At 42.2% G+C, this 16,821-nt stretch overlaps 1 pseudogene; it reads left to right on the top strand.

The window, feature by feature from the left end:
- Positions 1–501: 501 nt before the first annotated feature.
- Positions 502–16,003, top strand: LOC138775830 (succinate dehydrogenase [ubiquinone] flavoprotein subunit, mitochondrial-like; annotated as a pseudogene).
- The last annotated feature ends 818 nt before the right edge of the window (positions 16,004–16,821 follow it).

The following is a 16,821-nucleotide window of genomic DNA, read 5'->3' as shown; positions in this document are numbered from 1 at the left end:
CGGCACATGTTCTACTTAAGTGCCCGCACCAGTGGGGTCCATATGCTCACTGCACACTGTTTAGATTCCTTATGGGTGTAGTTTCCAGAATGGGGTCATTGTCAGGGGTTTCTACTGTCCGGCAGCACAGGAGCTTGTAATTGCGGGACATGGCCCCAATCCTCCATTCAGCCTCTAAATGGCGCTCTGTCCTTTGGGGACTTGCCCTAGTGCCCAATATGGCACATGTATGCCCACATGTGGGGTATTTTCGTCACTCAGGGGAAACGTACCCTACACGTTTTGTGTTCATTTTCTTTTTAACCCCTTGTGGAAATGGAAAAAAATCAAGGCTAGACCAACATGTAGTGTAATTTTTGTAAAATTGATTACTCTAAATCAGGAAATCTTGTCATGATTTTTCACTTTTCACAAAGGGGCTAAAAGCTAAAAGAAAAAATAAATGCTGTAGCGCATTTCCCCTGAGTACGGCAAATACCCCACATGTGGACCAAAAGCGCCATGCGGGTGCAGGTAAGCCTCGCAAGGGAAGGAGCGCAATTTGGTTTTTGGAGGGATGGATTTGGCGGAATGTGATTTTCGAGGGCCCATGTTGCATTTACAAAGGCCCTGGTGTTGCCAAGACAGTTGAAACACACCACACAAGTGACCCCATTATGGAAACTGCATCCCCTCAAGGAATGTAAAAAGGGTGTAGTGAGCATAGGGACCCCACTGGTGACGGGCACAAATGTGGAACAAAGTGGTGTGAGAAAATGAAATATTATATTTTTTACAAAATGTTGGTTAGCCTTGAATTGATCATTTTCCCAAGGGGTTAAAAGAGGGAAAAAAAAAACAAATGTGTAGAGCAATTTCCCCGAGTCTCGTAAATACCACATGTGGACATAAAGCGCCATGTGGGCGCAGGGCAAGCCTCCGAAGGGAAGGAGCGCCATTTGGATTTTGGAGGTTGGATTTGGCTAGAATGGATGATGAACGGCCATGTGATTTACAGAGCCCTCGTGCTGCCAAAACAGTGGTAAACCCCCCACAAGTGACCCCATATCTGAAAACACACCCTCAGGGAATCTAACAAGGGGTGCAGTGAGGATAGGACCCTTGATGACGGGCACATTTGTGCATGAAAGTGAAAAAATGAAATTTTTCACTTTCACGTCACATTGTTCCACATTTGTGCCCGTCACCAGTGGGGTCCATATGCTCACTGACCCCTTGTTAGATTCCTTGAGGGGTGTAGTTTCCAGAATGGGGGTTCACTTGTGGGGGGGTTTCCAGTGTATTGGCAGCACGAGGGCTCTGTAAATGCGACATGGCCCTTGAAATCCTTTTCAGTGAAAATCAGCTTCAAAAGCCAATTGGCGCTCCTTCCCTGTGGAGGCTCGTCCTGCGCCCCTTGGCACTTTATCGCCACATGGGGGTATTCCGTACTCGGGAGAAAACTGCGCTACACTTTTTTGTCTTTTTTTCCCTCTTATCCCTTTAAGAAATGAAAATTGAAGGCTAGAACAACATTTTAGTGTAAAAAATTTTTTTTTTCTTTTTTCAAGCCATATGTTCTGAAAATCTGTGAAGCACCTGTGGGGTCCAGATGCTCACCGGCACCCCTTGTTACATTCCTTGAGGGTGTAGTTTTCTAAATGGTGTCCCTTTTAGGGGTTGTTTTTTAGGTTTTGGCACCCCGAGCCTCTGCCAACCCTGAAGTGGTACAGTCAGAAATGACCAAATATAACGGAGGCGTTGAAATTCACTAGGCGCTCCCTTATATCTGAGGCTTGTGGTTGCGTCAAATAGCGCAATAGGGTCACATATGGGGTATTTCTATAAACTGCAGAAACGGGACAATAATTATTTGGGTGCATTTCTCTGGTAATAGGTTTATAATTATGAAAAATATTGGATTACAATAAAATCTCTGCACAGAAAATTAAAATTTTCAAATTCCTTACACACTTAGCTTTTATTTCTGTGACTCCCCTAAAGGGTTTTAAAACACTTTCTGGATATGCTTTTGCAGAGTTTGGGGGGTGCAGTTTCTGAAATGGGGTGCTTGTGGGGCTTCTAACATACAGGCCCCTCAAATACACTTTAAATCTGAACAGGTCCCTAAAAATATCTGATTTTGACATTTTACTGAAAATTTGGAAATTTGCTGCTAATGTTTTAAGCTCCCCATTGTCTAAAAAAAATGAAAGATAGTTAATAAATGCCGCCAACATAAAGTAGACATGTTGCTAATGCTATTTAATATATAATTTATGTGGTATAACCACTTTTCTGTATACGCAAAAAAGTTTCAAAGTTGGAAAAATGCATTTTTTCACATTATTTGGTTTTTTTTCATAAAGATTTGTTATGAGTATCGACTCAATTTACCAGAAATGTAAAGTACAATATGTCACGAGAAAACAACTCTCAGAATCAGCCGGATAGGTAAAGCATCCCGAAGTTATTAATGAATAAAGTGACACTGGTCATATTCATAAATTTGTCTCTGTCATTAGGCATTTCAGGCTCTGTCCTTAAGGGGTTAAAGCAATGTATTTGAAAAAATTAGTCCTGGAAGGTAAATAGGGTAAGTAACACATCTAAATGATAATTCTTATCTGTATTCAGTCTCTTAGATAGACAACAGCTATTTTGTAGAATACTTTGCTTTGGATCTTTTAATGAAAAGGAGAATGCCGTGGTGTTATATTGCTTTGTGCATGGAAGATGGATCCATACATCGTTTTAAGGCTAAGAAACACAGTCATAGCTACGGGTGAGTTGTTTTAGGGGACATATATTTCTACAGTTTAGGAATGTTCATTGAAGAGTTTTTCTCTGAACTTTGTCCTTTGCATAGGACATCAAAATCAGATCAGTGGGGGTCCGACTGGATGGCATCCCCACTGATCAGCCGATGAAAGAGTTTTGGCACTCCGGCAAGCACTGTAGCCTCTTTGTTGCAGGGAACAGCTCTGAACATTGAGTAGTGGCTGTACCTGGTACTACCCTTAGTGACAGTCATTTCAGTAACCCCCGCCTCCATACAGTTATATTGTCCCTCTGCCTCCATTAAGTAATAATGTCCTTCTGTGCCTACATTTAGTAATAATGTCCCACTGTGATCCATTTAGGATAATGCCCCCCTCTCCCTCCATTTAGTAACAATGTTCCTCTCTGCCTCAATACAGTAATAATGCCCCTGTGCCTCCATTTAGTATAATGCCCCCTGCACCTTCAGGCTGGGTTCACAACAGTATATTTCAGGCAGTATTTGGTCCTCATGTCAGGTCCTCATTGCAACCAAAACCAGGAGTGGATTAAAAAACACAGAAAGGCTCTGTTCACACAAGTTGTAACTGATGGTGGCGCCGTCATTCAATGGCAAATATTTGCTGTATTTTAAAACCCATGCTGTTGTATTGAAATAAAATGGCCAGTTATTTACCGTATATGGCGGCCATCCACTCAATTTCAACATTGTGTGAACAGAGCCTTTCTGTGTTTTCCATCCACTCCTGGTTTTGGTTGCAATGAGGACCTGACATGAGGACCAAATACTGCCTGAAATATACTGTGTGTGAACCCAGCCTTATATTGTAATAATGCCACCTGTGTCTCCATTTAGAAAAAAACAAAACTAATACTCACCTAGCCCCGGTTCCAAGGAGCACCCCATGTCTTGCAACCTCCGCGAGTGAGGGGATTGCTTCCCAGCAGCTCATAGGCTGCAGGTCTGAAGTGCCTGCAGGCTATGAGTGAATGGTGGAGTGGGTTGTTCACAGCAGCCCCTCCACCTCGCTACTTCACTGCATCTGGAGAGCTTCTGGAGCGTCAGTGCCCCATAAGCCGCAGATGGCAAACTCTGTGTGAATACACCTTTATAGCAAATCCAACAGTTATTGTGTTGGCCTTGCTTCCAGAGACACTTGGTAGTGAGTATAATTCCCGACTTTTTTTTCCCCCTGCATATTCTGCTCAATGTCAGTAAATCCATTTGACTGAGGCAGCTTTAGCAGGGTAGAAATTTAACAGTGACCCGGCAAGTTATAATGTTACGAAGACTTCCCCTGTTACCCCCCCCCCCCTTTTCCTTTATCAATGGCTGAGTATGTGAAGCAACATATTCAGCTTAAAATTGAATGACAGTGTCCCATGCATTGGCCTTATTCTGCTTGTAACAATTCTCGATGGAACGCTCTGTAATCTGTACTTTTCTTTACAATGTCTTTAATTATAATGCCTGTATTGTTTTACTGAAACCTAAAATAATTAAAATATCTTTAAAAAATAAAATAAAAATGACACATTCATCCATTAAGCCTGCCCCTCCCATTAGCCTGACCCTCTGCAGTAGGGATGGTCCGAACCCGCCGAGGTTCGGGTTCGGCTGAACCTGAACGCTCGGCATCAGATTACCGATAATTACCTATGGCTATGGCTGTATCCCAGTTTTTCCAGGCGTTCCTCCCGCTGGATCCGCCCGCTGCACGGAGCGGGCAGACAACGGTAATCATTGCGGATGGTTCGGGTTCGTACGAACTCCGTACGAACTCGTTTCAGACCATTCCTACTCTGCAGTGATGTCACTCTGTTGATAATCACTGTAGAGTGCTGGATAAATATTTAAGAGAGAGTGAGTGGGCCAACAGAGTGGATCACTGTACAGAGGGTGGTAGTCCTGCTTCCAGTGCACAAAACCACCTAAATTTACATATTATGTAAGTGAAAATTTACTGAAAATGGCTCTGAGGATGAAGGTAGGAAAAACTAACTTCATTATTAGAGTCCCAGGCACTGTGGTTACATAAACATTACATATCTTCTATTAAAAGTTCTGGATTTAAAGCATAACAACATACAGTAATATAATATGTTATAATTGCTAGTGTTTCAATTTACTTATTAGAGGATCATTTTTCTTCCTTTTGTCCCAGGGGATATGGTCGAGCCTATTTTAGTTGCACTTCAGCACACACATGCACCGGTGACGGCAATGCCATGGTGACACGAGCTGGGCTACCCTGCCAAGACTTGGAGTTTGTACAGTTTCATCCAACAGGTACAGTAAAAACATCACTGCCTGAAACTAATGAAAGATGCAGTCCTCCTCTCTCAATTCAAGCAGGGTTAACAGGCGCAACTTAATCTTGCTAGAATTGGGAGAGGAGGACTGCATCTTGCTACAGCCCTGGTGTGGGTTTGCAGGAAGGCTGCACACTGGTTCTCTTCTTGAGTATACACATGGAGAGTTGTGCCTCGATCCTGCACAACTTAGCCAAGTGAGAGGGGACCCGGTTTTACTTCGCTACTGAATTCTATCCATCCTATTGCAAGCGGATTGATACTACTTGGAAACTGGAAAATACGTTCTTTACCTGATTCCCCAGTGGCTAAAATGTAACTTTTATTAGAATTATTAAAAGTATACCAAAGACTATGGTGGAGTGCGAGTTAAAATGTCAATGAGACGGCAATCCCTTTGCCAGACTTATCGTAAAGTAATGCCATCACTTTGAAAAAGTTAGTTTACCTGACGAAACATGTCAGTAGGCATAGCTCCTTTTAATTGTCTCTGAGATCAAGGTAGCGTCGTAGGGAGAGCTATGCAGTAATGGGGAACTAGTGGGATAATGAGCATATACAGTACCAAATCACTCTGAACCGAGGCTAGTCTAAGCAGCATAGCTAGACCACAACCCCCATCACTCCGAATGGAACCCTACATCACGCAATATCCTAAAGAGGCACTAATACAGTGAGGCACTCCCAGCTAATTTTATACTGGTTAGTCCAATGACCATCACAATTATATGTTAGCGATCCTCTGCTGTTACCCTCCCCAGGATTTCTGGATGCATCGAACTCTTAATACCCTGCACAAAGTATCAGTGTGACACACAGCATTTACACACGATACGGCTTGCAAAGGGGTTACCCTGCATCCTTGCCGTCTCATTTACATTTTAACTTACACTCCACTATAGTCTTTGGTATACTTTTAATAATTCTAATAAAAGTTACATTCAGCCACTGGTGAATCAGGTATATTATGTAGTTTCTAGAAATTGATCCAAACATATCTATACCTCCCGGCCTGGCAAGGGTTTAATATCATGTATTACACACCTGGTATTATCATTTTTTTATAATTTAAAAAAAAAAAATTTCCATACTGTGTTTTACAACAGGTATTTATGGAGCTGGCTGTTTAATAACTGAAGGAAGTCGTGGTGAGGGAGGTATCCTTGTTAACAGTGAAGGTGAAAGATTCATGGAAAGATACGCGCCTGTAGCTAAAGATCTAGCTTCACGGGATGTTGTTTGCCGCTCTATGACCATTGAAATACGTGAAGGAAGGTCTGTTTATTAAAACTGTATCTCTGTTCATAAGGTAATAAAATATAAAAGAGAAGCAGGACTTCTATTTCATCATACATTAATCTTTACCTTATTCTTGTCTTCTTTTACAGAGGCTGTGGGCCAGATAAAGACCATGTCTACCTCCAGCTTCACCATCTCCCACCTCAGCAGTTGGCTTCCGTCTGCCAGGCATCTCAGAGACTGCAATGATTTTTGCAGGGGGTTGATGTCACAAAGGAGCCCATTCCTGTCCTGCCCACTGTCCATTATAACATGGGGGGCATACCTACCAATTATAAAGGCCAGGTATTGTTTTAACAAACTCAGTTTTCTTACACATAATGTATACTCCAACACTCCCATTTTAGAGCCATGCACTTTTTTGTATTTAAAGTAAATATGTAGATTGTAAAAATGTATTTAATAATCTATCTTGCAATTTAATTGTTTTACCTTACTACACTACAGTACAGAGAATTCAGTTCAATGGACCTTTAGGTTTCCTAAATCAAAGGAATAATCTGGATAGTTTTAGTTTTACATTGTCATGTTAGACTTGTGGTTGGCGCTCAATTCTGCACTGGTTTTATATTGAAATAAGCTCACTGGACAAAAAATTAGCCACCCGAGTGCGCAAGCACAGATGAATCATTAAGCTGGTGCAGATGGGGCAGCGTCACATGCTCAACTGCACGCTCACTGCCGCTACATGATCATAAGGCAGTAGCGATCAATTAGACAGTTTTTTGTTTCAATTGGTAAATGTACGTAAACATGGGTAAATGTAAGGATGTAACATAAGAGGCAATCGTGTTTGGCTGTGCCCATGGCCATACGGTGAGTAAAGTGCTGGATTTGTTGGTGTTTTGCAGCAAACTGTTCAACGTGTCTACAAACAGTGTTGTAGGCCACGAAAGTCATTGTGGTTGAATAAGGATCGTAACTGAGATGGACCTGAGACGCGTTTCGCAGCTTTTGGATCAAAATTGCTTTCAAACCTGTCAGAAATTGCTGCCGTCAGTGAATGAAGGTCCTTCCCAACCTGTTAGAGAGCGAACATTGCAACCAGTTATCAAGGCCAGAGGCGGAGTTACACAATATTAAATGATGTGACTAATTGTTTGTCCAGTGAGCTTACTCAATGTGTGATTCTTGGCTCATGTGTGCTTAAGTATGGTCCCTTGTTTCTTTATAGACCTTTATTCAGTACGACATTAAAACTGATTAAAACATATTTATTTGTTTTAAGGCTATATCCATGTAAATGGCGAGGACAGAGTGGTCCCTGGCTTATATGCTTGTGGTGAGGCAGCATGTGCTTCTGTGCATGGTGCCAACAGGCTTGGAGCAAACTCCCTCCTAGATTTGGTTGTATTTGGCCGTGCTTGTGCACTTGATATTGCTGAATCCTGCAAACCAGGTAAGTTTTTAAGGGGAAAATGTTTTCTTCTGTATGATTTTTTGATGCCTTGGTTGATTTTGCAACTCGATGAGGATCAGACAATTGAGGATATTAACACACTGACTGAAAGAAATTGGTCACCGTGGTTAAAGTCAAAGCGTTAGCTCTCTCTCTAAAAAAAGAAAGGAAATCAAGTACATCCATCTTTTTTAGCGTACACAAAAATGCATTTTTGTGTACGCTAAAAACAAACAAAAGTTGTGTTGATCCATTCTTCTATCAGTTTTTTTTAATAATAGAAGTCAATGGAAAAACAAATGAAAATGCATGCAATCAAAGCACCCATTTTTCATCCATTTTTGCATAAAACGGATGTAAAAAAAAAAAACATTTCAAAACTGCTGTGTGAACCTAGCCTTAGGTATATATTGGTCTCTGGCAAATAAGCTCGGTGGCGGAACCAGTTTGAGCTCAAGCCTGAAGGGACTGGCTGCTAGATAGCCTTCATAGACATTGAATTCATACCAGCCAGTTTGACTCACATGACTCTGCTGGTTAGTTCATACCAAAACTTTTACAATGCTAAAAGCAGAGATGAAGATAAAAGCAGCTCGGAAGCGAAACCATTATTGTTTGATTATTTTGTCATACATTCATATAAATTTGAGTTTACAGCTGTTTATTTGAGTCTGTCTTTTCTAGGTGAGGTATTACCTCCAGTTAAAGATAATGCTGGAGAGGAGTCTGTTGCGAACCTGGACAAACTACGGTTTGCCAATGGAAGTACCAGAACATCAGAGCTGAGGCTTAACTTACAGAAGGTAACTCAATCCAAATATTAGTGACTGTTAGTACATTGGTAAGAAGGACTTATCAGCTGTCCTCTGATATTTCTCTTTGACATCAATGAAGAAAATTCACAACTAGTGGTACCACTGTCTTTATCAGTAAGGTATGTGCCTACGCAAACTGACACTGTCAGCAGTACAATAAGCTGTAATACATGTAATTCAGTCGTTCAAACGGCGCTATATCTTTGCCGCTATCAAGCGGTGTAGGCATGCTAATCGCTGCACATAGGTACACTGCTGCATGCATTCAACGGAGCGACGGCAGCAGACATACGTCGCTGTATGCAAGAGACTGAGCAAACAATGAACGATGTCAGTTGCTCCTATTCCGACATATCGTAGCGGTCTATCGGCAATAGCAGGTAAAACACATGCTGTCGGCATTACATGTCTATGCACCACACTATGTCATAGTGTGCAATGTTGTCGGGATTAATCAGCAACATTATGCTGCTATTGTGACTTATGGGAGTGTGGTTTTTGGCTACATGTGGCTGTAATGTGGGAAGACGGCTTTAGGATAAGTTCACCTGGACAAAAATAAGCACCCATGTGAAGTGCTGCGCCATGGCACTAACTGGACTGTGGGCACTGTGGTGAGCCTTGAAACCCTTATTGACTTCAATGGGAGTTTCAGCGCTATACCTCATTGAAAAAAACCAAGAGGAGCAGGGTTTTGAACAGTTAGACTGTGCTTCTTTTGATCATGTCAACATACTCTAAGGGCCCTATTACATGGGACGATTATCATGCGAAAAATCGTTATATCGTTCAAATTTAAATGATAATCGTTCTGTGTAATTGCAGGCAACGATCAAAAAATCGTTGGTATGTCGTTGATCATTGATTTAGATCTGAACCTAAAACTATCGTTAATCGTCCACTAATCGTCCGCTGTAATTCCACGTTCGTTCGCTCAAGTTCCGCATTTTTTCACTAATCGTTCAGTGTAATTGCTCATTGATCATTGTTTTGCTGGGATCAGAGGGAATAAATGATAATAGTAACGATCGCAATAACCATCGCAATAACGATCGTAGTAATGATCGTATCTAACGACCATTGTTCTGTGTAATATGGTGAACGATTTCATGTTAATGATATACAATCTTGTTTGCGATCGTTATTGTTAGTTGTTAATTGTTAAAAATCGCTCCGTGTAATAGGACCCTAACAAAGCAGCCCAGAGGGGCAAAATAGAGCAGTGTCACTTGGAGAAAATTAGCATTACATATTGGAAACTTTTTGGGACTACAACTAAAAAGTTTTTAGGACTACAGCATTGATATTGATAAAATATTCAAAGAATAGCTTATCACAATTATTGTCCCAAATGTTACCCTGTTCAACCCTATTTTTGTTGCTAAAACATGCTGCCTAAGATGAGTAAATAGAAAAAAAAATTCTTTGACTACAGACTATGCAGAATGATGCTGCTGTTTTCAGAACAGGATCTGTACTAAAGGAAGGATGTGAAAAGTTAAGTGCACTGCACTCTGCTATGGACGACCTCCAAACATTTGATAGAGGTATAGTTTTTTTTTTTTTACAATAATTTAATATGTGTTTATGGTATAGATAATAGATATGTTTTTTAAAGGCTCTTTTACACAGGCTGATTACTGTTGATGAACGTTCCTAGGAACACTAATTCAGCCAATAATCAGCCCGTGTAAAAGAGACAGAGATCAGCCAAGCGAGTAAATGGCCACTTCTCAGCTGATCTGATTTTTTTGTGTGGTGGTAAAATGTATTGTTACTGGCCGCACTTCCATCTGTGTAAACAGATATACCTCAGATAACAATGAATGTTAATGGCCACAGCGATTGTTCTGCCAGGTGGTTGATCAATTATGAAAAACATCAAGATATAAAAAAAATAGGAAAAATCATATTTTTTTTTTTATATCAAACTTACACTTTTCAGCACAGCACTTTGGCACAGTAGAAACTATCTTTCCCAAAAAAAAAAAAAAAAAAACCTGTTGGCACATTGCAAAATCCATAGCGTTCTAATATTTCACGTGATGGAGCTGGTTTTAGGCAAATTTTTTGCGGGAACATGTGTACTTTTTATTGATACCAGACTTTTTGATCTTTTTTTCTGATGTTTTGAGACAGATTGACAAAATACAGCAATTCCAGTGCTTTTTTTTTGTTGTTAATTTACAGCATGCACCGTGCAATACAAATAATGGCATAATTTTATAGCTTTGCTTGTTACAGACGTGGCAATACCAAATGTATATTTTTTTGTGTTTTTTTTTCTCCTGTTTCATGTAACAGTTTATTTAGTTTGGGTAGGGGGTAGGAACGGGGCATTTTTCTTTGTTTTATTTTACAGTTTTTTTTTTTACTTTTACATTAGTGTATACTATTGCACATTAACCAGTGATCTTCTGATCACTGTAATGATACACTGCACTACCACTGTAGTGTATTGGATAGTATATATCAGCATTATGCTGGCAGGCATCTCACAGCCATGCCTCTGACATGGATGTGTGGAGGCATATCCAGGGTAGGCCCAGGGATCTTCAGAAGGCCCCAGGGATTGCCATGGATACTGACCAGAAGCCAGACCTCGTTGCTGGATTCTGATCAGGTGAATATGGCTTGTCAGGGTACCAGAACCCGTTACATGCTGTGGTCATGATTTGACAGCAGAATGCACTGACAACTGATCTCTTGCAATGCCGGTGCAGGAGCACAACATACACATTATATGATCCCGTAAAAAGCAGATGGGATCGCAATAAGGCTCATTAGTAACCGCTGTTAAAAAGCTGCATTGGTGGTCACTGCAAATGAGCACTGGTCTCGCTGATCAGGCAAGCGTAGCAGACCATGCTAATAAAAATGTAATGTACACATCAATTTAGAAGAAATAACATGGTTCTGTAAGACAAGAGATGGAAATGTTTTAAGACTTTACCTTACAGAGGATGTACCACCAGGTAATCCTCTTTAACCTGAAGCCAAGGATTGAACGGCGCTGGCACGGCAAAGCCGTGCTGCGGTCCGTTTTCCCGGACCGAGGACGGTTCCCGTGCACGGCGCCGTTCTATGCACCGGAACCAGCGGTACTCAAGCACTGGAGGTAGGCCGGCTGCCCCTGTGGTAGGGAATTCCTCCCCTCCATGACGCGGCTCCCTTAGAATGAATGAAGCCGCGTCAAAGAGGGGAGGGAATTCCCTCCCACTGGAGACGGGCCGGCCTACCTTCAGTGCTTGAGCAACGTCTCAGTCCGGAAAATGGACCTCGGCACCGGCTTCCCCGTTCGATCCGTGGCTTCAGGTTAAAGAGGATACCTGGTGGTCATCCTCTTTAACATCTGCAGTATGTATGAAAAGAACACTTAATAAGAAGTTCCAGAAAATGAGGTCTACGGGTCTGATTGTCAGAAAGCCTGTTGCATAATATGTTATAATATATCTTTGATAATAATACTACCATCCAAGAATTGACACAAAAGGTTTTCTCCACAGCGTGAAACAGTGGTTATAAACTGAGAACTTGTAAACAGAAAGATTAAGATTAATAAACTTCACTGTCCATTATTTTGTAATTTTTAGGAATTGTATGGAACACTGATCTGATAGAGAGTCTGAATTGCAAAACCTAATGCTGTGTGCTCTGCAGACTGTTACGCAGCTGAGGCTCGCAAAGAGACTCGAGGTGCTCATGCAAGAGAAGATTATAAGGTATGTTCTATAACTGTCTGCTTCAATCAGTTTACCCACAATCTGAATAGTGTTCAGAATTGTCACTATCAGGAAACAAGGTAAGATAGAAGACTCTAACCTGCTGTTATGTTCCCATAAGGTTGGGGAAGCTAAGAATGTAAGGGGTATTCCCATCGCCTAAACTTTTGTTCGGTGATAAGGAACGCAAAAAAAAAACTTGAACAAAAAAGTTTTGCATTAGCAAGATATATTTCTTTTGAAGTTTGAGCCCTTTCTCTTCCTATAGTGTTGATTAGAGACAAGCAAACCTCGAGCACACTCAGTTAGTCTGAGCTATGGCTGTGTTCATGTTTCCAGGCAGACTAAGGCTGCAATTCCCACGTTCCGTGATCAGTCGGTGGAATGCATGTACTGGAGCCCCACGCGCCCGGACAGCATCTGTAATAGATGCTGGGTGCGGGGGAGACGTATTCATAAGCGCCGCGCTGATGAATCAGCCGCGCGGTGCTGTTACTACAGCGCGGCGCTTATGAATACAGTCTCCCCCGCTCCCAGCATCTAATTACAGATGCTGTCCGGGCGCAGGGGGGGCTCCAGTACATGCATTCCACGTCCGTGATCCGTCAGGATCACGGAACGTGGGAATGCAGCCTTAATGCTCAATGTTCACTTATCTCTATTGTTGATAGCTGGTGTTATCTGTCGGATGGTCTGGATCTCAGGAAGCAGAAAGTATAGTTTATTTCCTCTCCCTTGGCTTGTCCCTGGAGACATATGTGACTTAAAGGGAACCAATCACTGGAAAAACGCATATAGAGCTTTTGAAATGTGCTGTTAGAGCACACAGCACACTTGCCACACGTGTTTCCATAGCCTCCGTGCCTTCCCCGTGTAAGCCGCAAAGTAACTTTATAAAACTGGCGCCCTGTATGCTAATTACCTGAGGTAGTCACCTGGGCGGTGTTCGGCTAGCAGGTAGTCACGGTCCCCTGGGCGTTCTTCCGCTGTAATCACGCCCCTCTGGGCGTGATTCAAATGGCAGAGTGGCTGTGGCGTCACTCGGGAGCGCGCCATGCCCAACGTCGGCGCGCTTACGTACTGATGCCGGACGCCGCCGCACATGCGCAGTGCAGCCGCTTTCATTCCGGTTGGACTGCGCCTGTGCAGAATAGCCTCGAACTCCGGCTAACAGGCTATTCGAGGCTATTCTGCACAGGCGCAGTACCGCCGGAATGGAAGCGGCTGCACTGCGCATGTGCGGTGGCGTCCGGCACCAGAATGTCACAGCTACTCGGCCATTTGAATCACGCCCAGAGGGGCGTGATTACAGCGGTAGAACGCCCAGGGGACCGTGACTACCTGCTAGCCGAACACCGCCCAGGTGACTACCTCAGGTAATTAGCATACAGGGCGCCAGTTTTATAAAGTTACTTTGCGGCTTACACGGGGAAGGCACGGAGGCTATGGAAACACGTGTGGCAAGTGTGCTGTGTGCTCTAACAGCACATTTCAAAAGCTCTATATGCGTTTTTCCGGTGATTGGTTCCCTTTAAGTGGGAGACGCAGTGGTCCTGGCACCGCTACCCCTAGCCCCCACCCCCCACCCCATGCTGAACCAGGAAGTGAGTGGGGACACAGTGGTGTCAATCCAAATTTTTGGCAGGTGGGACAACCCCTCTAAGGCAATTTTCTTCCCTTCATCCTTAGCAATGTTTTTGTTTAATCCGGTGTCTTATTAATATGTAAATTAGGGGGTTTGGTGCACTGGGGGTGGAACTTGGTACATTGATCCACGCTGCCTCCTCACAAATATTGGTGAGGGCTGTAGTACCACCCAGAGTGCATCAAACTGCCTAATTTATATATGAAAAATTGAGGTTTTAACAACAACGGTGCTGTGGATAAAGGAAAGAAAACTACTCTCATTTTCAGCTTCCCAGGCCCTATAGCAGTGATGGCTAACCTTGACACTCCAGCTGTTACAAAACTACAATTCCCATCATGCCTGAACAACCAAAGATATGGCTTTGGCTGCCCAGGCATGATGGAGTTGTAGTTTTGCAACAGCTGGAGTGTCAAGGTTAGCCATCACTGCCCTATAGGAACATAACAGCAGGTTAGAGTCTTCTAAACTGCTGTTAGCTTGACTAAAGAATTGCAACCATTTGGCACCCATTCTTTGCATGAGACAGCTTGTGCTTCAACACAGCCTCCTGCAACTGAGGAAGCAATACAAGCTCAAACGCCATCATAAATACAATTTCAAGAAATAATAGATTGAAACTCACTATTTAACAATTTTAAAGGGGTTTTTTCTAGAATTAGAAAAAGCACAGCTGCTTTGAATTTAAAAAAAACAGGACACCCCCGTCCCCAGGTTGGTTGTGTATGGTATTACAATTCAGTTCACTTCGCTTCAATGTAACTAAGCTGCAAAACCACACCCCAACTAAGCAAAATGGACGACTGTTGGCTTACACAATGTATTAAATAGCATCCGCTTTTTTTTTAAACGTCCTTCTGCACCAAAGTCAATTGTACTGCTATTACAAGACAACACCCTAAAACGGCCAGCAGTCAGAGTACTGACTGAAATAATGTTCCTACAGCCGCAGTCAAGACAACGACCATATTGAGTGCCACATATTTGCTGTTGTTTAGTACATTGTGTGAACATAGCCTAAGCCTGGATAAACACCTTTAACACAATGTTTTTGTACTATATTCCTAGTTCACTTTTAATTTAAGATAAACTTACTTAAGTAATGTTATGACTTAACATTAATGAACAATTCTTCTTGGGCATAGGTCAGAATTGATGAATATGATTCTCTAAGCCACTGCAAGGACAGCAGACGAAACCTTTTGAAGACACACTGGAGAAAACACACACTCTCATTTGTTGATAAGAAGGGCAAGGTACAAAATATTTGTGAACTGACATTATTTATTGCACAAGTGATATAACTATAATAAATGTTAAAAATAGTCCAGTGAAGGTTCTACCTGGAAAGGTAGCTCATAGTTAATACTGGCAGTGGGGGAGATTATGACAGATGGGGAGATTATGACAGCTGCAGCATGGGCGTACACCAGGGAGAAGGTGCAGATTCTTGCCTTTCCCTGGTGTATGCCAGCCATAACCTCCGCTCGCCTAATTGGGGGGTGCAGAAAGGTGGGGAGGAGGTGCGGCCTCCTCCTGCGCCTAATCTATCATGATTTACGTCCGCTCGCAGGAGTAAATCCTGTTACAAATCTACACTGCTCGGGAGCAGGGTTAGATTTGTTGTGCCAGACACAGAAACGGATGGATTTGCTAAGAGGTTTGCGCCTCTAAAGAAATCTGGCTGAGGAAAAGGGGGCGGGGCTTTATTTAGGTGGTGTATTAATATACCAGTCTTGATAGATGTCCCCATTGTGTTCTGTTGTTCTCAAGTCACAATGCACTGTTCTTGCTATTCTGGTAATTCTGACTGTCTGGCAGCTACCAGCTAGACTTAGGATAGCAATGACTAAAATGTTAATTGTGTATATTGGGGTTTAATATCCTTAAAATCTGTGTCACTGCTTTTTAAACCCACTGTTTATATCAAGGAAAAGTTTAAATATTCTGTTTCTTGTTAGGTTATCCTTGGAATACAGGCCTGTCATTGATACAACTCTGAACGAAGAAGACTGTGCATCAGTTTCCTCCTGCAATCCGTTCCTATTAGTTGCATAGAGTGTATTTCTTTGTGTACTGTAGTATTTATCATTCATTAGTTTACTACAAGTCAACAGGAGGGTTTATAGCCCAGGGACCATAAATATCTGAAAATATTCAAGCAGATTCACCACAGATGACTATATATAAAATACAATACAATAAACATTTCATCCCAAAAACATGTCAGAAGATAGTTTTATAGGCTGCGTTCACCCTATGTTATTCAGTCAGTATCTGTATATTCAGTCAGTATTGCAACCCAAAACCGGAGTGGATTGAAAACACAGAAAAGCTCTGTTCACACAATGATGACATTGAGTGGCGCCATATAACAGGTAAATAAACTGCCAATTTCACAGTAAACAGCCGCTGTTCTAAAATAACAGCATATTTGCCATTAAATGGCAGCCATCCACTCAATTTCAACATTGTGTGAACAGAGCCTTTCTGTGTTTTTATCCACTCCTGGTTGCACTAACTGACTTGAAATATACTGACTGAAATATACATATAATGCCTGAAATACCGTAGTGTGAACGCAGCCTCAGATGTAATTAAAAAGGAAAAAAAATCACAAATTACATTACAACCAAAAGATAAATCGTGCTCATGCTAAATTTCTAGACAAGGCCTGATGACTTTTAAAGCAAAAGTACCACAAGGTACATGGGCTATGGGCTTTTTACATTAACAGGCTGGGCAGGGATGTCGGGTGGGGCGATCCTTGATTTTAATGGAGCTGCGCACAACAGGGGAGCCAAGATTATCACAACTGGGGGCCGGCAAGCCTGCCCCCTTGCTTCATGCCTGAACCGTGCCCGGGAA

The sequence above is a fragment of the Dendropsophus ebraccatus genome, unplaced genomic scaffold (assembly GCF_027789765.1).
Source record: "Dendropsophus ebraccatus isolate aDenEbr1 unplaced genomic scaffold, aDenEbr1.pat pat_scaffold_2148_ctg1, whole genome shotgun sequence".
In the NCBI taxonomy this organism is placed as follows: domain Eukaryota; kingdom Metazoa; phylum Chordata; class Amphibia; order Anura; family Hylidae; genus Dendropsophus; species Dendropsophus ebraccatus.
Note: the sequence above shows the minus strand (reverse complement) of the source record. Positions and strands in the feature narration are given on the sequence as shown.